The 21840-nt window shown below is 35.4% G+C and overlaps 1 protein-coding gene across 2 annotated transcripts in view; it reads left to right on the top strand.

The window, feature by feature from the left end:
* The window catches only part of NEGR1 (neuronal growth regulator 1), an 810652-nt gene that overhangs the window by 544026 nt on the left and 244786 nt on the right, over window positions 1-21840 (top strand). The window lies entirely within an intron of this gene.

Here is a 21840-nt window from a genome sequence, read left to right as displayed (position 1 = left end):
CTTGGTCATTTAACCATATTTAATTTGGAAAATATTGAGAAAATGAAGAAATAATTTTCCCTGAGCGTCGTTATTAAAAAGTTAGTATATTAAGAGAACTGCAGAACCATTAATGACATTATGTTACACCTTTTCTCTAAATGCATCCCAAACACTGATGTAAGATATGTTTTCATTAACATCCTATTTTACATCTTGTGATCTCAATAGCAATGACTGCAGTAGTCTGTACTTTTCAAAAATATCCCTTAGTCTTTCAAAAATTTTCATATTGTTTATCTTATCCAAATAAAATACTTTTGGGATAATAATATTTTACCAAAAGTGTTTATAAGCTACAGCTTCTAATTTTTTTGGTTCCATTTATACATCTTTGCATATATGGCCATTGTTAATAATGCATATGTAGTATTATCCCATAGATCAGAAGAAATTGTTCCAAACAGATCCCAAAATGCTAAAACTAAGCAGTTTTCTCACATTACTATGAATCTTTCAGTTTCACAGCCAAAAAAAAATAACTATCAGAACACTCCTGGCAGTTGAGGGTCTGCCAGGGCAAGTCGCTGCCGTCCACTAACATTTATCAGTGACTAATTTATACATCTGGGGTTGAACTATCTATGAGACTGAGCAGATGTGCAGAGTACCAGATCAGGAGGCAGTTTCTGGAGCAGAGTTTCTCATATAGTGTTTTGGATATAAACTTCAGCAGATTCACCCACGAAGCTTATTGAAAATGGGAGATTTCTGTGCTGCACGTCAGCCCTATTGAATCAAAATCCTTGAGGTATATGGCCTAGAAATATGCGTTTTTGGTAAGTTTTCATTGATTCTCAGGACTCCTGATGCAGATGGTTCTGCTCATCCTTTGGAACTCTCTGAAATAAGCAAGTAAAAATTCCTGCTCATTTCATCATGAACCATCCGGATCTCAACATGAGTCTGCTGATTTTATTGTTGAGGGGCTTGGTAAGGGAGATGAAAAATTGGACAACTAAACAAGTGATTTTTTTAGCAGTGAGCACTAAGAAATGAAAAGGCAGTCAAACTGTCAATGAGCAAGGTGCCCAGCCTGGCAATGCTGCCCACTCTCAAACCCCAGACCCAGCAGCCCTAAGATGATGTCTCTGATGGGGTAGACTTGAAAACTCAGCTGCTGTATGGATTCTCAGGAGCTCATACTCCACGTATAATCCACCCTTCCCTTTGTATTCACACACTCTTTTTTATCCTTTTTATCCCTCTGCCTTTAGTTCATTGTCATATTACTCAATCAGGTTCTATTTTTTCCTGGACAAGTGGGAGGGACCTTAGACTGAGAAAGGCCAAATAGGGAGGAAGAAACTTGGAGAGAAACTGAATTGGAAGAAAATTTAGATGACCAACCAAATGAGTCATCATCCACAGGATCTGGATGGAGAAGAGAATCCATATATAAAGCAGAAAGACAGAAACTAGAGAAACAAGACATCAAGAACTGTGAAGGATCTGCCACTTTCATGGATGCTGGCAGAAGACAGAGACAAAAGGCAGTTTATTAGTCATAGCAATAGCAGTAGCCAGAGTATTGTCGTTTTCCTGCATCAGTTCCCCAAGCCCCAATTACTGCAGGGTGATACGAGGAGGGCTAAGTGACATCTACACACACAGTGCATTTATGTCATAACTGAGGCTCCCTGAGCTTAAGAAACTCAATTTTTTTTAATAATGGCAGCAAGCAAACTTGCCCTTGGCTGCAAGGGGAGAAATTATCTTTATTATTCTGGACTGTAAACAAACTTGCCCTTTGCTCCATAGGGAGAACCACTTCTTCTGTCTTCCAAGACTGTTCGCTATACAAACATTTTTCAAAAACATGGTGAGAAACGAAAGCTGTCAGTGCCTCTGCTCGCAAAGATATGCAGAAACACAACAGACCCATGGAGAACTGTCTTCCAACACAGGATGGGAGCAGGGAAGTTTGAAGCAGAGCCTAGAGACATCCCATCAGCTGAGAAGGGGGCTTCAGGGCCTTTTGTGGGGTGTCAGACATCTAAGAATAAGTAGGAAGGAAGACTTTGTTACCAACTTTAACTTAAGAAGGGAAATAGGAAGGAAAAAGGGGAAAGTAAAAAAAAAAAATTGAGGTACTTTTAAAGTCATAACACAGACTATCTTTTTTGAGAACTAATTTCAAAGTACAGTCATAAGTGAAAATATCGGTTTCAACACAATATTAACATAGCTCACATTTAAAAGATGGACCTAGGAGGGTTTTTGCAGTTATTTTAGAAAATGATTTTGTTTTCTACTCCTCCCCAAATTATACCTTTGATATTTTCTATTTTCTTAAATGTTCTGTGAAGAATTACGTTTAATACTGATTGAAGAATCACATTCACGTCTTTTGAATCAGTATTTTATGTAAAAGATGAGTTTTGCTCAGACTTCTGGTCAAGACGTAAATTCTGCCTTAGGCCGGAATAGCTACGTCACACATATACCAGTGAAATCTAAGCTGTTTAGGTATGTGAGTGTGAGTATGTGTGTATGCTCCTGGTTATGAGGAAGTGTGGAAAGTGTTAATTTTGTGAATTTGGCCCTTTAAAACTCAAAAATTGAGCACTCTCTATAGATTTTACTGGGGTGATTTCCCAAAGGAAATTAGCCAAAGCTTACTGAACAAACTTTAGTTTGTCAAATCCCCAAATTGAGTACAATGGTCCATGTCATTGGCATGGAACCGCACATCCCCTGAGGACCAGAAGATTCCCTGAAGATAGAATCGTGCCAGGTTCAACGCGGCCTTTCTTTTCATTGTTATTAATCAATAGTGATGGTGCATATAGAATTGCAGTAACTTTATGAGTTATAATTTCAAGAGAAACTGTCCCATTTCCCAAATGGGGTTCAAGATGAAATGTGATAAATTTTCATAAGCTCTGGTAGATTCAGTTATACAGTAAGTCAACTTGAGGAGACTTAGGTTCCCCATCAGTTAGAAATGTTTAAGGTTTTAATATTCATCTACCACATCACCATATTCATTATATAAATATATACATATATGTATAAAATACATACCATACATAACATCATATTTGACACATGCTTTGTACTTATAGCACTTTGTTGTGGATTTCTATTCAATTTTATTCATCAGCAGTTTAGTGAAATGATTGGTATAATTGACTTATTTTATATAGTTTGGGCTAGTTGGTTGAATAAATCAGTTTATTTGAGTTATTTACAGGAAGTTTTGCTACAGGTAGGAAGAAATTTGTAGGCTAGTTAGATTCTATGCGAAGGCTTCTTTCTTAGTAGGGAGATTTTGTAGGTGATTATTCTTGTCTTTATCTGTACTTACTTTTATTATTTTATATATATATATAAATTTCTTTATATAAGTATACACACATACCTACACTCATATATAAATATATATATATTTCTTGTCAAATTGAAAAACAAACTAAAATAATAAAACTAAAATAATAAAAAGGAATCATGACAGTTATCATAACCAAAACTTGAGAAATTAATACACATACATAAACGTAACAAAAGAGAAAAAAATTTGAGGCCAGTTGATTAGGTAAGCCAGAGGGAGCCAGTGGATTAGAGTTGGACAGATTCTCTGTTTTTTTTGCATTTGTATTCCATCCATAGAAGTGGCCTAGAGGATACCAGTCTCATAATTTTTATAGTTAATTAGAAAATGGAAGAATGAATGAGTTCCAGACAGCCCATGGGTTCAACTGAATTGAGAAAAACAGGAACCCACGAAGGTCTCATTAGGAAAGGAGAAACCAGAGTCTAGAAAATCAGCAAAGTTGACTCACTGAAAGAAAAATCTAGAATCTGGAAAATTTAGAAAGTTTCATGGGCTAAGCAAGTAATGTAGATGTCTATAGGGAGGTAGAACCCAGAACCAGCAGAGCCTGCAAGACCTAGCCCTTCAAAATGAACCCTGCCAGTAAAAGGCAGGGGGTTCTCAGAGCTGATGACAGAGGCTGTCTGCTCTCCACCGATTTATATGTATTCTTCCAGTGAGGAGTAACTGTTTTGGAAATGTAGGCCTTATAGTCAGATATAACTTGTTTGAACTGCTGTTGTGTAGTTTACTGGGCTTTGAGACCTTGGGGAACCACTTTACCTTTCTGAGTCCAATTCTGTAAATTTAGGGCAATAACGCATAATTTTCAGGGTTTCGGTAAGGATTAAATGAGATGATACATATAGCATCTATCATAGTGCCTGGCTCACTGTAGGTAACTGAAAAAAATCTCTCTCTCCCAGGACAATAAGTAAATGGTATGTTGACTAATGTACTTCCAATACCATATTTTTAACCAAATTTTTCAGGTGGATTCAATACAGATAACCTGACATTTATATAGTGCTTCAAGCCAGAGAGTGGAAGCGCTAATTCTATTTATTTTAAAGATAAGAAAATTGAGGTTCAAGGAGATTAAAACAATTAATAGTGTTCTTGATTTTCAAGAACAAAACAGACGAGAATAAGGGAAGTTATGAATTAACCAGATAAAATATAGAGTCAACTAGATTAAGGTAAAAAAATGTGTAGACATTATTTCCATTTTCAGTCATGACAGTCAGATTGATTGATTTATATATTTTGCACACAAAATTTCCAGTAAAATAGAATTGAGTAATTCTTCCTGTGGTCAAACAGTAAAGATGTTTTTGGATGCACCGTGAACTAAGTTTTTATCCAATAAATCATAAGCACATATTTGTGCGTTATTTTGCATCTGATACATATTCATTTATGCAAATGTGTACTTTATCTTCCAAAATAACTAGCTCCAAACATGCGGAATAGAATGTACCAATTAGTATAACTTAGTACAATTGTATCAAAGCCTGGAATGAGGAGCCACTGGGGAGAGGGAAGAGGAGAAGGATTCTAGGGAAATGACCAGTTTTCTTAGGTTATTCATAAAGTTTTCTCCAAAACCTTGAGCGAGGTAGGCAGACATTTCAGACTTAATACAAGAAGAAATTGCAGATGACATGTATGTAGCACCTTAAATAAGGAGAAAATCCTAGTATTCAGAGGTGGAATGGAGCAAAGATACTATCATGGAACCAGAAGATAAATGAGTGTTAATGTGAATTCATAATTATCACCTTAGCTTTTATTTCTGGCTCCATTTTATGCCTCTACCTTTCTTTTCCATTTACCTCATCTTTCACAACTGCTTATAATTTAGGCTACTCTCCTTTATTTTGTATTTCCTTATAAGATAATTAACACTTATTTGGAACAAGGCATAAACAACACATATTGTCTTCTAAATAAAGTACTTTTTTGTATGCCATGTCTAGAGTAATAATGAAGCACTTCAGTAAATCTACAGTGATATGTATTTACCTCTTTACTTACTGCTTACCATGAGACTATCAAGGTCTTGGGGCCTGGAATACTGTCTTCAAGAATTTCACCATCTAGGAAACAAAAAAGACAAAGAAACACACAGTTATAGTACAGTGTGGCAAGTGCTTTGATAAACCAATCATAAGGTGCTATGAGGCACCAAACACAGCCTTGGGGTATTATGGAAGGCTTCTAAGAGACCTTGACCCTGAGGATGTCTGAAGGACAAAAGTGAATTTGACAGATTTTTTTTTTGAAAAAAGGAAAGAGCGGTCTCTCAAACAGAAGCATCAGCCTTTGCTTAGTCCCATAGGAGTCAGGGGACAAGGCACTGCTTGATCTGTCCAGCTGCAGTCAGCTGGAGGAGACCAGAAAGGGAAACAGGAAGGAGGGTGGGTAAACGGAGGAAGGTGGGGCCAGAGTCTAAGGGAGATCATGAATTTTCATAGGCAGACATGAATCTAGCATTTCATAATCAAAGAAGAATAACTTTGAGATGATAGAACTATTCAGAGATACGTCTGAATATTAAAGAAATGTATTTAAATATTTTTATTTCCTATATCCATGGAGTACACGTTGGAGATTTCTGTTTTGTCAAGGCAAGGGCAAAGGAAAGGATTAAAATGATCATATTGGGAACAACAACTCCAGCTAAAAGAGTTATGAGGAACTAAGAAATTTGAAGGAAAATCCCAACAGCTATTGAACATTGAATATTAGAAACATATAGATAATCACCCAGAACACATTTCTAAGTAAAACATTTCCCTTCAATACAACAGCAAAGAATCTAAGAATTAAATGTTTTCATTTCACCTTGGGACTTTCATAGTATAAAAAGTTCAGATTTAATTCTATGGTTTATATAATACCTCAGTTGAAGTAGAACTGTGTTATTAAACAAGCAGTTAAGGAATACATGATTTCTTCTATTGAGGGAGTCATACTCGGTCCTTTGTTTTAAAGCTTAGCATATACTTCAATTAATAACTAGTGTGCCACGGCTATTTCTACTCAACGTCTGCTGCCCAATTGAACTTAAATGTATTCTCCCACACTTTTATCTAGGTTTTGGGAGGAGTTTTGGTGTTAACGGTCTATGAGTGGTCCTTTATCCTTTTGTTCATGGAAAATCAGAATGCATCTGTAGTCACCAAATGTACATATATTTATTCCTCTTTTTTTCTGAAAGCGAAAGATGAAAAAATTTCCTTGCTTTCATACATGAGCAATACTTTTTGCTAGATGAGAGTCTGTTTATTTTGTTGTGTTTATAGTTCTTTCTAGGTTGACATTTATCATTTCAGAAAAAAAGATAGAAAGTAATAGGTATAATAGAGTTTGACCATCAGCGAGCAGTAAGAAAGCAATTTCTAACAGGGTGGAAATGCTCTAGGTTGAAAATGAGTCCATGCCAAACGGAAGAAAAGTGGCGGTCAGGAAACAAAGAACAAATAAATCTGTCCCCCACTTGTCTGTGTGCTTCTCTGCTGGTGTTCTCTGGATTCATGCTCCAGTAAGAGGCTGAAGGATCAAACGCTGAAAACTGCAGGCTGACTTCCTCTGAACATATTCCTCAAACTGATCTTGAAAGTTCAAACCTTTCGCAAACATGCATATTCAGTGTCCAACTTTATCAGCATATTCACAGTAAGCAGGTATACCAAGAAAAATAATTTGTGGATTTGAATTATTTTTAACTGAACACTTAAGAGCCATTCATAGAATGGGAGCAACACTGAATTAACCTTCTTGGGTCTTTTCCATATCATCATGATTAAACTTCAAAGGAATTGTCAGTATTTTTATGTATGCTATTGCACATATTTGTGTGTTTTGTATACACGTATGTGTGAAAGAAGTGAATGTGGAGCAATTAGGGGAAAACTGCAATAGAAATACTATAAATAAAGGCAGGATGTAGAGAGTTGTGGGAGATAAGTTTGGAACAAAAGGGACCCAATGTGGGGAAGCTTCTTTTGTACTTTCGAACTTACTTCGCCTGTCCTCGCTCGCGCCTTCCTTTATCTTTGTATTCATTCTTTCATTCTCTCTTTCTTGATCATCATCATTAGTACATTACTACTCTTTTCTCATCATCTTTTTTGTTGTTTCCTCCCTTCCGCTTCCTCTTATTTCTACACACATGTGTGAATACTAAACCAATTTTTGAAAGACATATAATGAGAGTTAACAATGAATTTTATTGTCAACTTGGAAAATTTTTGAATAGACAGATTCCTTGTTAACTGTAACCACTCCCCAAATATAGAGTTATTAAGTCTATATTATGTTTACTAATAAATGGTAAATTTTTTGAAAATTTACTAGGTGATTATAGTAAACATGCATATTTGGAGATTACAAGATAATGAGTGTGACAGAGAAAAGCAGAAGATCTGTATTCTATTTTTAATTCAGCTACTGAACTAATTAGACAACTTTGGACAAAGAATTTAAACTCCGAGGCATTAACTCCTCCATTCATAACTTCTCCGCGGACCCCCTAATTCTGAGATTCTGATGTGTTTCTCTGATCCACGTATCTAAGATTTTTAGGGACTGCAAAGATTCAACTCCCAGCAGGCAGGAAGCAAAGGTTTAAAGCAACTGTCTGGCTTCAGTGTCAAATGATTCTAGATAATCTCATTCTTTTGCCTTGTGAATTCTTTGAGAAGTTATTAAGGATGATAATTTTGTTCTCTCATGGATTGTTGACACATTTGAGTAAAGTTTTTTGTTTTTTCTTTAAAAGTATAACTTCATGGAAAGAATAAGTACAACAATGGAGCAATAAGTTTCAGAGAATTTGAAAGTAGGGATGCTGTCTATGCAGTGGAGTGTGACAGAGGGTAACAAAACAGGATTTGGAATCAGATAAACATGATGTATAACCTCAACTCAGTCACTTATTAACTATGGAGTATTGGGGAAGAAAGTTAGCCTCTCAGGGGCTCAGTTTCCTTACTTAAAAAACTGGAGCTAACTATATCCACCATGAAGATTTCTTCTGAGGATTAAGTGTCACATTATACGTACAACGGAGTGACTAGCACAAGGCAAACGACTTTCCATACCATATGTATGCGTACACAGCATTCACCACGTGACCCTGTTTGTTTATATGCCATCTTCCTCTGTAGTCTGTGAGCTCTTTGAAGAGGGAGGCCCTTCTGCCTCCCCTTCGTGCTTCAGGCCATGTGCACCATGGTCATGAGGACAGGCTGTGGAGCTGGTCACCCTGGCTTTGTATCTGACTTTGCTGTTTACCACTATGTGAACTTGGTCAAATTATTGAGCTTTGTGTGTGTCAGTTTCTTCAACTACTCAGTGCGGGGTATGAGAATTAACTCAGTTAACACATAAAAAGGCTTAGTGTGCATTATTATTACTCCAAATACCTAGCACAGTGTATGGTAATAAATGTCTACTGGTTGAATAAATAAATAAATGTAAAATAAGTGCTCTTGGAATTTGACAGTTGGTGATGATTGTAAAATCACCCAAATTCCTTCATCTTATGAAAGTTTGCATTCAGGTTCAGATAGCTTTGGAAATTAGATCATAGAGTTCACAGAAGTACTTGGAATGGAATCCTGAAATCTTGATTCTAGGTCTGAGGCTATTTCATTATACCAGCCTGCCTCTGTGTAAATCAAAAATAGAATTTAATTATTTTCCGTAAACTGTGTAAACTCCAGAGACTTTTAGGAAGATAGTGTGGTCTGAAGGGTAAGGAGACAGGATCACTGTGTGTAATGAGGGGAAGATTTGAGTAACCAGAATATGCACAGGTGCTAGCTGTCAGAAGGGCTGACACTGAAATTAAGTGAAGAACCAAGAAAATTAGAATTCGCAGTGAATACATAAAACAATCACGATAAATAATCCTTGGGAATGATGCTCACTCAAAATAGGTTTGTTCACATGTTGTCTGAAATAAGAGCTTTTGTTTAAGAGGGAACATATGAAGTCTCAGCATCATGCGGCCACTGCTACTCAGTAAACTTAACAGCAGTGCAAAAGACCAAACAAATAAAAACAAAACCAAAAACGAAAAAATGCCTGCTGGGCTGGGGGCGTTGAACAGTTATGGTTTTCATAGGTACAATGAATGATGGTAAGATACTATTTAGAACGCTCTGTGTGTGTTCTGCGTTTAAGATTCACTACTCTGCTCTTATTGCCATGAGGTCATAGTTCATTCAGTTTGTCATATCTTATGCCCACTCCCCAGGTGATTCAGAGTTAGAGTTAGGAATTTGGATAAAATTTCCAAGTTTTTAAATAATATAATGAGATGCATTAGCTTACTGCATATTAAATTTTTTTCTGCAATAAATCATACTTTGACCTAGTCTAAGCAAATCAGTGTTCTGTAGCCTAGCACAGATGTTGAGAGTGTTCCCGCATTTAGTGCCACCAGCTAGCGTACATTTACATGACAGGATGGAGGAGGTGTGTCAGTAATTTGCTGAAGTTCACACATGCAACATTTGCTAATGCTGTCTCACACTTGTGAGCGTATTCATTTGGCAGACCCTTCTGTTTTTCTCTGGGGACGTCAAAAGGACTTTGAAGCTCAGTGCAATTCACGTGCAGATCCAGTCTTTGCTAAAGCCTCTTGTGAGCTGTCCCACACAGCCAAACAGGAAATAGATGAATCTGATAATGTGTGAATTCTTTAGGAGTCAAGTTGTATAACTCCGACGGAGTCCAGAATCCTGATAGAATTTTCTAGATAATTCAATGTGGTAGAGATTCAAGTTGTTTCTCAAAATCTATCTTTATCTCTTTCTTGCCCCCACTGCTGGGACTACAGTTTCTAGCCCGTTTAGGGGTGAGTTTTGGCCCTGTGACTGAGTTCCAGTGAACGAAAGGTGAGCAGAAATGACATCGGCCACTTCCAGGCTTGGCCTATAAAAACTTCCCATGCACACTTCTAGTTTGTTTCCCTTCTGGCTAACTGGGTTAGTAATCTCCAGGGTGACCTTGAAAGCTAAATGTTGAAGAGAACAAAGCTACCATTATCTGGAGCCCTGAGTGATTGTACCGTGAATACTCCTACCCCCCCAACCTAATCTCACTCCTAACCTTTCACTGATCTGGAACATAATAGACTAGCAGGTTAGCGAGAACTAACCTTGTTTTTCATTGACTCATTGCATGTTCAGATCTGTTTGCTATCATCGCTTAGCCTCTCCTGACTAATACAATAAGGCTCAAATCCTCTGTGTAGAATAAAAATTTTTATCTCGTATCTTTCTTTAAAAATCTAATCCAGAAGCAATGATGAAAATTTCCTGAGAAGAATAAGGAGATAATGGATCTCTCTTTCCTCCAAGGTGAAGAATAGCCTACTGGATTTATATTTGCAAATTTTGTCAACCATGGTGAAAAAAACTAATCTATGAATATCATGCCTTTGAGGTTCCATATGATTTTGCTCAAAAATCAAATTGGATTCAAAATTGCATCTGGTCATCAACCTCTGACATAAACTTTCCTGACAAAATATGACTTAAAGACAGAAAAAGGAACAGTGATTGCAAAACCTCCAAAACCTACAACTGACGCAAAGCCAGTATTCAGAAGAAATTTCCACAAAGTGAAAGGCTAAGGGAGTTAGAATACAACAAAAACACAGTGTTATACCTATCTTAGCCTCATGGAAGAAACAGCCTTGCCTTCCTGAAAGAAAATAGAGAACTTTATTTCTCTCTCTGAGCTTCTGTTTATTGGCTCAGAAACTTCCAGACTGTACCAAAGACAAAGCTGCACAATCTCCCCTCTGTTTGCAGCTTTTGAAGGCAGTCGGAGAATTATTCCCTTGCTTTCACTCTGCCCTCCTTTATCCACTGGTCCATTGTGTTTCATGGGGTATGTTTTCACAATTTAAAACTTCATATATGGGAAGAAAGATATCAGAAGAGTACTGGAACAAGACCGTGTTGGGGATTGTAGCTTTCCATTGGTTCCAAGCATTAGAGAGTCAGGGACGAGCAGTAGGAGAGGAAATCAAGTGGAGCCTGTCAATTGTATGAATACATTCTGCTAGACACGGGAAAGGGGAGATGACTGCGACCATGGACATGCTCTGCCCTTTGGCCTTAGAAATGCATCCAGGCAGCAATCAGGAGACAGTGAGTGGGGTATTTACAAGCTACATACCTATGTGCTGAGAAGCATCAGGTCAAATCAGAACTCCACACAGTAAGAGATAAAGGAGTAGAGGGATCTAAGCAAACATGCAAATAGACACTAGAACAAGAAAAAAAGAGCACCTTTAAAGAAAAATTGAAGATGAATATATTATTTAAAGATTAGCTATGACAAAAGGGAGAAAATGTTAGAAAACTTTTTAAATATACTTAATATGAAACAAAAAGACATTTCCTCCACCAAAGTGATATTGCAAAACCATGAAGAGAGAATAGGCTGAGATGAAGGGACAGAAGGAAAAACAATGAGGTGCATTATAAAGATGAGCAGTTGTGACTCAAAGAAAGCTGGTGACCTGTTCCTTCCTTCCATCAACCATACTGGATGTGTAGAAAAGCCTCTCCCAGTATAAAAACTCCTAAAATTGCTAGAAGCTACATAGAACATGAAAGTATGTCTGTTACAGCATGGCTAAGCTTGTGGCAATATAAGAAAAACAAATTGGAAGCTTAAAACTACCAAAAAATGCTATTCCTTTGGGCAAGGGGCCCTGATCAGCTGTTCCCTGGAGGTGTGGAATCTGGTTTTAACTTGACAGTCTTGGGAGGCTGTAGACAAAAGCTGGGCCCCTTTTGGTATGGGATTTCACATTATTGACACTCCCTTGTCATAAAGATGGGGCAAGGAAAGGGTGACACACTCAGGGGTGAAACACAACACAAACAAAAGCTCATCCTGCTATGCCTATCCCCATCTTGCTGCAGGGTGATGGGGCAAGGGAGGAGGTTAAGGGAAAGAAAACTATTCTCTGAGATTCTCAATCACAAGTTCACTTATATAGATTCGGGGCTGGATTAACACTCCCTGTGGAGTCTAAGAAACACCAGGGAGAAAATTTAAAGTGGTTCCAGGGTGACTGGCTGCTTGGATACCTGGCAGAAGTAAAAACAGTATTCTCTGTAGAAAACATTTTCAACACAGGCCTCAAGAATTTTCCATAAGTGGTGTTCAAGAAACACGTGTTCTCAATCAAAAATATAGTGCACAAAAGAGAAGGCAAGCCACCAGCGGAAAAACAAACTGCAAAATAGTATAGAAATATTGGAAATACCCTGAATGAATATGAACAACATGTTAATCTGTTTAAAGAAATAAAAAAGGAGCTACAGTATGATGAAAGAATATGATACTATCCTAATTGATCAAATAATTTGTGTGTGTGTGTGTGTGTGTGTGTGTCTGAGGAAGACGGTCCCTGAGCTAACATCTGTGCCAGTCTTCCTCTACTTTGTGTAGGGGATGCCGTCACAGCATGGCTTGATGAGCAATGTATAGCTCCACGCCTGGGATCCGAACCTGTGAACCGCCAAAGTGGAGCATGCAAACTTAACCACTAGGCCACCAGGCTGGCCCTGATGATCAAACAAGTTTTTTAGAAATCTCTTACCAAGCTAGAAATACAGTTGGTCCTCCTTATCTGTGAGCTCTGCATCTGCAGATTCCACCAACCGTGGATCAAAAGGCCTATGATGGTTGTGTCTGTACTGAACATGCACAGACTTTTCTTCCTGTCATTATTCCCTAATCAAGGCAGTATGTCAACTACTAACATAGGATTTACATATTAAGTATTAGAAATAGCCTAGAGATTATTTAAAGTATACAGGAGAATGTGTGTAGGTTGTATGCAAGCACTATGTTGTTTTATATAAGGGACTTGAACATCCACAGATTTTAGCCTCTGCATGGGTCTTGGAACTGATCCCCTGTGGAAACCAAGGGACGACTGTATATTTAGCTGACAAAGGGGATCTATAAAAAGATACAGCAAATGCCATACACGTGGATGAAAAGTAAATACATTTCCTTTAAAATCAGCTAAGACAAAGATGATCTCTTTCATTACATTTCCTAACCAGGCCAGGACAATAAAACCAGGAAAAATTAGAGATAAATGTATTTGAAAAGCAGAATTAAAACTGCCATTATTCCAAGATGATGTGATTGCCTATATATGAAATCCAGAAGGATTTACAGATAAATTAATAGAATAAATAAGATTTTATTATGATTAACAGCTATAAAATCAATATATCAAATTAAATTATATTACTATAAACCACCAGAAAGAGCAAGTCCAATCGAGAAAAATAATATTACTTAGACTATCAACAAAACATAAATATATTGAGGATAAATCTAACAAAATATGCATATAAAGTTATTTAAATACAGTAAAGAAGATCTAATTAAATGGAGACATATAACATACTCAGTGATATTTTAGAAATGTTTTTACCCTCAAAACAAAATATAGATTCATTAGAATTCAAATTCAAATTCAGTTTTTTGTGAAACATAACAAACTAGTTCTAAAATTTGTATTGATAATATAAGAAATTTCTAACAAAAAAATCAGATGGGCAATATACCCTACCAGATATAAAAGTGTGTTATCACTCTACGGCAATTAAAAATGTGATATCAGTGCAATAGACAACTATATGACTAGAGCACAACAGAGAGCTCCCAAATAGATCCATGCATATGCAGAATTCTAATATATGAAAAGAAGATATTGCAGATCAGTAGGGAAAAAATAAACCATTAAAACAAATGGTTTGGGAGCAATTAGTTTTCATAAATAGAAAACAAAAGGAAATGAAACTCTACCTCACAACATAAGCAAAATCAATTACAGATAAACTGAGAATGTAATTGTGAAAGGCAAGTATTAAAAACTTCTAAAAGACAACATAGGTGACCATCTTTCTGACCCTTTGGAAGGGAAAGTTTCCTTAAATTAACTAAATAAGAAAATTAGAACTATGAAAACAGTGACATATATTATACCACATTAAAATTAACAACTTCTTTTAAGAAAGAGAGCAAAAAGAAAAGCCACAAATTGGGAAAGGTATTGAAATACATAAAGCCAACAAAGATTAAATATACAGAAAATATAAAGAACATCAATTGAAAGGGATCATGAAATCTCATAATATATGAAAAAAATACAAGATAGACATTTCACAGCAGAGAAAGTCTAATAGATCATGAACACAGGAAAAGATGTCTAATCCCATTTGTTATTAAGGAAATAGAAATTAAAACATAATCACTATCTTTCACATGAACAGATTAACAACTTAAATGTCTTAAAATATCATATTTTTATGGGAATTTAGTACAAAAAGAACCCTCACATACTGTTGAGGACAATGCAAATTGAAACAATTACTTAGAAAAGCAATTTTATATCACCTAATAAAGTTGAACATGTGCGTACCCTACACCCTGGCAATTTCTCTCCGACATATTCCCTGTGTATGTATGCACAGGCACCAGGGACATGCACAAGAATATTCATGAAGACATTCCAAATGTTCATCAACACTAAATTGGGTATGTGATAGACTTTTCTAGAGAAACTGAAATTAATATATAATATCTACATGAATCAGTCTGGATGAATCTCAAAAACATAATATAAGCTAAAGAAAAAGTATACAGAAAAATAAATGTAACATGAGATTGTTGATATAAGTTCAAAAATAAGCCAAACAAAACAATAGATTATTTAGTGATGACTGAATAAGGGATAAAACTAAGAAGGAATGCTTCCAAAATATAGATGAAAATGACAAAGGAATGGAAACTCTGCAAGAGAAGATGAATGATTTGGAGAATCATGAACTCATATTTAACTTAACAGTTATGAGTGTTTCTAGAAAGAAACAAGAACGGCTAAAGAAGCAATATTCAAAGAAATAATTGAAGAAAACTTTTAAGAACTTAAAAAAGTCCTGGGGCCAGCCCCCTGGCCGAGCAGTTAAGTTCAAGCATTCTGCTTTGGCGGCCCAGGTTTTCACCAGTCTGGATCCTGGGCATGGACATGGCACCACTCATCAGGGCATGCTGAGGCGGCATCCCACATGTCACAACTAGAAGGACCCACAACTAGAATATACAACTATGTAGTGGGGGGCTTTGGGGAGAAGAAGAAAAAAAAAAAAAAGATTGGCAACAGATGTTAGCTCAGGTGCCAATCTTTAAAAAGAAAAAAGAACTTAAAAAAGTCCTGAGTATACATGTCAGTATAGCTCACATACCTAGATATATCCTGTTAAATTTTTTTCAACCATATATATAACTGAAATATAAAATAGTTCAGTCTTTAAAAAAATTGTTCCTATAAAGAAGGTAAAGGAAAATCACACTTTCCTCAGATTTCTCCTCTACTGTACAAAATAACAACTGGTAATAGAAACATGCTCATAGAATTTAGAGAAACATATATTGTGATGTAAGAACCAACCATTAATGTGTGATAACAACAGGAAAGTATTATTGCTATGCAATATCTCAGCAAATATACTTTTCACAGGCCTGCCTAGCCTACAACTGATAGATTAACATTAGCAGCTTAATAATGGAATTACAATAAGATCAAAGTACTGACAATAGTCCTTAGACACCAGCTAAGTTCAGATGTAATTCCAAATAACTGATGTAAACAAGACTTCATAAAATCCTTCAAAAACATTTTACATTCAAGTCTACATATTACAAAATATAGGAATTGAATACAAAAAGCCTAAGTCAGAATATGTTCTTTAAACAAGAATTGACAGAGACATTGAGGAGAATGGAGAGTGGAGAGCAGAGTGGTTGGAGAGGCAGGAGGAAACACACAGGGAGGCAATGAAAACATGCTAAATGTTATCTTTCATTTGTTAGAGAAAATGGCATCATTTAATTGTTGAATAGTGATAATCCAAGAAACATGTTAAGTAATATCGTTAAGTGCTAAAAGTAAACACCAGTAAAATTGCATGCAGGAAACATGAATGCAAATCTTTTCAGCATAGAGCAAAATGGGAAAGGAACTCCATGAAGCATAAAAATTTGAACTTACACACAAAAAGGAGAAAAGCAAATGAAAGCATTAGTTATAATAACTAATATGGTTAATTGTCCTATTAAAAGAAAAATAACATTGGGTTTGTATTTTAAAGGAGCAGTGTTTATTGTATGTTAATATAGTAAACATGATATGTTGCTTACATAAGGCAAATCTAAAGCAAAATAATGTAAAAAAAATTTAACTTAAAGAATGGATAAAGATTTGTTAAAGCAATTCGATGAAAAGAGGAGTAAAAATAATTTTAAAATATTAATTTTGAGGGAGCACAGTATGTAGCTTTCCTCATGAGTTTGGAACCAACTATGAGACTGATTCAAGAGGTTGACAAATGGAAAGCCTAGCCCTGTCACCTACAGCACAGACAAGAATCCATTCATGAGTCCTTTAGACCATGGCTAATTCCTTCTTCCAACTGGATATTCAGATAACTCGCTCTTCTTCCATGGGAATGGAAAGACAAGCCAAGAGTATTATTGGAGCCAAAAACCCTCCACATAGAATTATGAAGCCAGAGAAATGGAAGCTCCTCTTCTAACACTCCATACTAGTAAAGAATATTTATAGGTCAAGTAATATGTAATACACACATTCAACATATTTATGTATGTGCGTATACAAATATGTATGTGTGTGTATGTGAGCATATGTATATATGTATGCATATACATATCTATATCAAGTGTTCTTAGAACAAAGACATAGGAAATATTTACAACTTTACAAATACTTGGAGAAAGTTTTATTTAAAAGCACTCATTCTTTGCCAGATCAAGTAGAAATAAATAAGAAAATAAAGAATTTTAAAAGTAATGTTAGTGACATTGAATTGATACATATATTCAATTTTGCACCCTCAAAGAACAAACTATATTTTGGGACAGTCACAGAGTTTTTATAAATAGTGTTTATCTAGCAGGCCACAAAAAGTCTCAATAAATCCCCCAAAGCAGAAATTGTATGAGTCATATTTTCTGATCCAACTTTAATAACAAATGTTTCAAATCTTCAAAACCTAAGTGACTATCAATTATCAATGCTTTAGAGTGTGGCCATTCTGGAAATTGGTGGGGAAAGAGAGGTACTGAATTAAATTTTCCAAAAAATTTAAAAAAGAAAACAACAAATGTTTAAATCCCCAAACTACAATGACAAGATCCCAAACCTCTGAAAATTAAAAAAAAAAAAAAATCTTAACTTTCTTGGTGCCTATTGAAGAAATAGCAGGAGCAAGTATACTACATAGCAAAACAGTCCAGATTCAAAGGAAACTATACTCAGCAGAAACTTTGTAAGTTTAATAGCTTTTTATTTGGAAAAAAGGGAAGAGTGCTGGCAAATTAAGTAAACATTCATCCTGAGAAGTTAAAAAACAAACCCTGAGGGAGATTTTCCCTGTTAGAAGTATGATTGGTTCTACCTCTCAGCAACCCTCTGGACTGAAACAACTAGAATGCCGGATAAAAATTCAAAAGTATGTTTTAAAATGCATCACTGTAACTGAATGAAAACAAAAATAAATGCTGAGCCCTAAAATTAATTTAGATGAGGACCACTAGGAAATAAGAAAGTATAAAGCTGTCTTTTTCCCTCAGAGTGTCTGCTAAACTACTGAGACTTTGAATATCCATTTTGATGACTATACAAGATTCACAGAGCAGAAGATAAAGGCCAGGGCCCATTAAAACTGTAGGAGACCCCTCCTGCATAAAGCTAAGATGCCCACAGGGCTAGCTCTGTAATATAAGGATGAGTGAGAAATACACTTCATCTCTCAAAAGGAGACACAAAGTTTCTTTCCTGTCACAAACCTAGGCCTAATCTCAGGGAAGAAAATTCCCTGAGAATCTTGTTTAAAATTTAAAAACTTCTTTAAAATATGAAAATTCTTGTTTATATCAGTTGTTTGGAATTATAGCTGAACTTAGCTGATGTCAAAGGACTATTGTCAGTACTTTAACTCACCCACAAATAAGTTTGCAGCCATGTGTCAATTTTATTTAAAAAAAGGAATGTGGTTCATTGAATTTACTCTGGTCCAAAACAGGTGAAATCCACAGGGAACTGGCAAAAACCAAAAGCAAAACACAGAAACAAAAATCTTCTTTGGAGAAGTGCAACTTCATTCTAGGCCTCAAAAAAATCTCTATATGTAAAGTGCCAAGTAAAATGAAAATCTCAGAGGCAAAAATCAAATAAGAGTTTCCAATGAAACAATGAGACTTGAATAAGAATAGGCAAAAACAACAGACAAGAATAATAAACTTGCAAAAGCTTCAGATACAGGATTTCAGAAATATAATTTTAAAGAAATAAGAGTCAAACTTGAATATGAGTAAAGAATAAGCAATTGTTAATAATAATCTCATAGAACGTCCAGATATGAAAATTAGAATAATTATGATTAAAAACTCTACAACCAGAAAAATGGATTGGATATAGCTGAAGAGAGAATTAGTGAATTGGAATAAAGATTTGAAAAAATTATATAGAAAGCTATTCAGAGAAACCAAGAGATAGAATTTAAGGAGATATGAAGAATAAAGTGTAAATGTCTAAAAGATATAAAATATAATTCCATAAGGACAGGTTACAGAGAATGGGGAGATGGGCAATAGCAATATTCAAAAAACAAAACAAAACAAAACCAAGGCTCAGAATTCTTTCAGAAGTATTGAAAATCATAAGGCCATTTTAATAAATTCAAGAAAAATTCAACATATATTTGTCATATAAACTTTATGAAGAGAAGGGGACTGAGTTAACCTGATGAGAGGCATGTACAAAATGTCTACATCAAACATGTTACTTAATACTGAAAAATTATATGCTTTCTCTTTTAGATCAGGAAAAAGACTTGACCATCAGCAGTGATATTCAACATTTCAGTAGAGATTCTTACCATTGCAGTACAAAAAGACAAAGAAATAAAAAATGTGAGAACATAAAAGGAACAAAAAAAACTCTACGAAATTCCTTTTATTTGTGGATGATAGCATGTTCCATATCATAAAGCCAAAAGAATCTATATGAAAATTATTAAAATTAATAAGAGAATTTAGCAGTGATGCCAAATAATCCATCAGCAATCAGAAACTGTAATTATTTTTAAAAGTTCACTTATAATTGCAAGTATATGTAAAGTGATATCTAAGAGAAAATTTGTAAGCCTATAATGGAAAAAATTGCAAAACTTATTGAAAGGAATTTAAGAGACTTTAAATGAATAGAGAAGTATGTTGTATTTTTTGGATCTGAAGACTCAAAATTATAATTGTAGTGAACATGTTAATTATCCCCAAGTCGATATATAAATTAATACAAATCCAATTGAGTTCCCAACAGATATTTTTATCAAAGTTGACAAACTAATTCTGAAACTGACATGGAGGAACGAGAAGCCAAGAAGACTCAAGACAGTCCTAAAAAAAAATTGGAGTACAACATCATTATAATTTAGACAGTGTGATGTTGATGGAAGGAAAGATAAATAGAGTGCTAAGTGGAATAAAGAGATCAGAAACAAAGTAATGGGCTAAAGTTACAGCTGAAATTCAAATCCAAGTCCATTTGATTTTCGAGGCTCCTCCAGGTAACTTCCATAGTAATCTTTACAAAATACTTATACTGTCACTGTCCTGCTTAAAAATTTTCTGTGACTTCCCATTCCTTCAGGACTAAGTGTCAATCCCTTGACATAGCTCACTAGCCTTTTCTTGATCTGACCTCTGCTCGATATCCTTCCAGACTCCCCTTTCTTATTCTTCTTAATATGGTATCCAACCAGACAGAGGTACCCACAGTTTCCTGATTGGTTTCTTAACTCTTGGAGACTTTCCTTTTCTGGCCTCCCCCTGATGGGCTAATTTCTACTCTTCCTTCAACACTGTGCCTGGCCCCAACAAATAACTGTTAAATAACTAAGACAAAAATAGCACATCCTTGGCAACCTGTTCGCAGTGGAAAGAAATTTGCACACATGGATGTTATATACAAATATGATTGAATTCTTTGATGTGACCATTACTAGACTTGCTCTGGGAGGACCTGATGAGTAGTTTGTGAGGGGATACTGTTAAATTTATTGATGGTCAGTCACTCAGAATGTGTACAGAGTTAAGCATTTAAGATAAATTTTGAATAAACACTTCATTAATTTTGGCATTATACCCATTTTGTTGTAGAATAAATCAAATTCTTACCATGCCATGTAATTGACTGGTGAAATAGATGCCAAGCTTCAATGTAATATAGTAAAGAGAAGGCTTTTAATATGAATATTCATTTTACCATATATCATAGCTGCTCCATGTTTCAAATACACATACAAAAAGTATCTGATTTAAACTACTTTTATTTCCTTTGACTGCTTCCAACTAGACATAACCAACCAGTTCCCTACCTTTCCTTGTAGTATAAATACAACAACATATCCATCTTTCATTACTTGTTTACATAAATTGCTTTGGGGGTGTGTGCATTCTTTGCCTTTTATTACTGTGATTCACAAATCTATCACTGTGTATCTGCAGGTGTTCTGTGAGAAAGAGAATAGAATCTGAGGCTCGGTTCATATCAGGACACAATTTTTGAGGCCAATTTTCAAGTTGACTTCAAATAGATAAGTTATAATCTAATTTCCTGTTACCAGTAAATCTTATTAGCATTTTTCCATTACATTTCATAAGGCAAAGGCTGATTTATGCTTGATAATCTTGATTCTTCCTTCACATCTTGAGTCTCAGATTAACAAGATTTTAACGTTGTAGGAAGCTAGACTGCCAGTTATACGTGTATTACTCCAGCCCCACGAACTTCCCTATTTGTAAATTATGTTTAAGGACATGAGTGAGGACCAGAATCAGCGTGGTCATGCTGAGACAGTGAAGAATGAGACACATGCTCCGTGAAACAGGCTTTTATTTTAATTTATGTTAAATTGTCAAATCCAAAATTAATGAATAGCAAACATGCAAATGTTTGTATTTGTGCTTATCTTTTTAAATTCTATTAAGGGTTTGCTCTTTTGTGGCTATAAAATAAATATGATAACTTCACACCAGAACCCAACGTTCACTCAATGAGAGTACAGCAGACATCAAATGAAATCAGCCATGCAACTAAAATTAAAGTTCAATATCATTAATTTAATTATAGTACATAATCATTTGACAGTGCTACGGATTGAATTTAAAGGATGATATTGTAATTGATTGTTAATCATTAAAAAGCATGCAATAAAGATAATGCTGCCTGGGTGGTGGTGAGTTACAATTTTATCCTATCCGGAGACCAGATTGTGGGAACAAATGGCTCCTGTCACCATCAATGAATCACTGAGGTTGGAAATTGAAACAGAGGGCTGCCC

The sequence above is a fragment of the Equus quagga genome, chromosome 18 (genome assembly GCF_021613505.1).
Source record: "Equus quagga isolate Etosha38 chromosome 18, UCLA_HA_Equagga_1.0, whole genome shotgun sequence".
Lineage (NCBI taxonomy): Eukaryota > Metazoa > Chordata > Mammalia > Perissodactyla > Equidae > Equus > Equus quagga.
The sequence above is the reverse complement of the archived record's forward strand: the minus strand, read 5'-3'. Positions and strand labels throughout refer to the sequence as shown.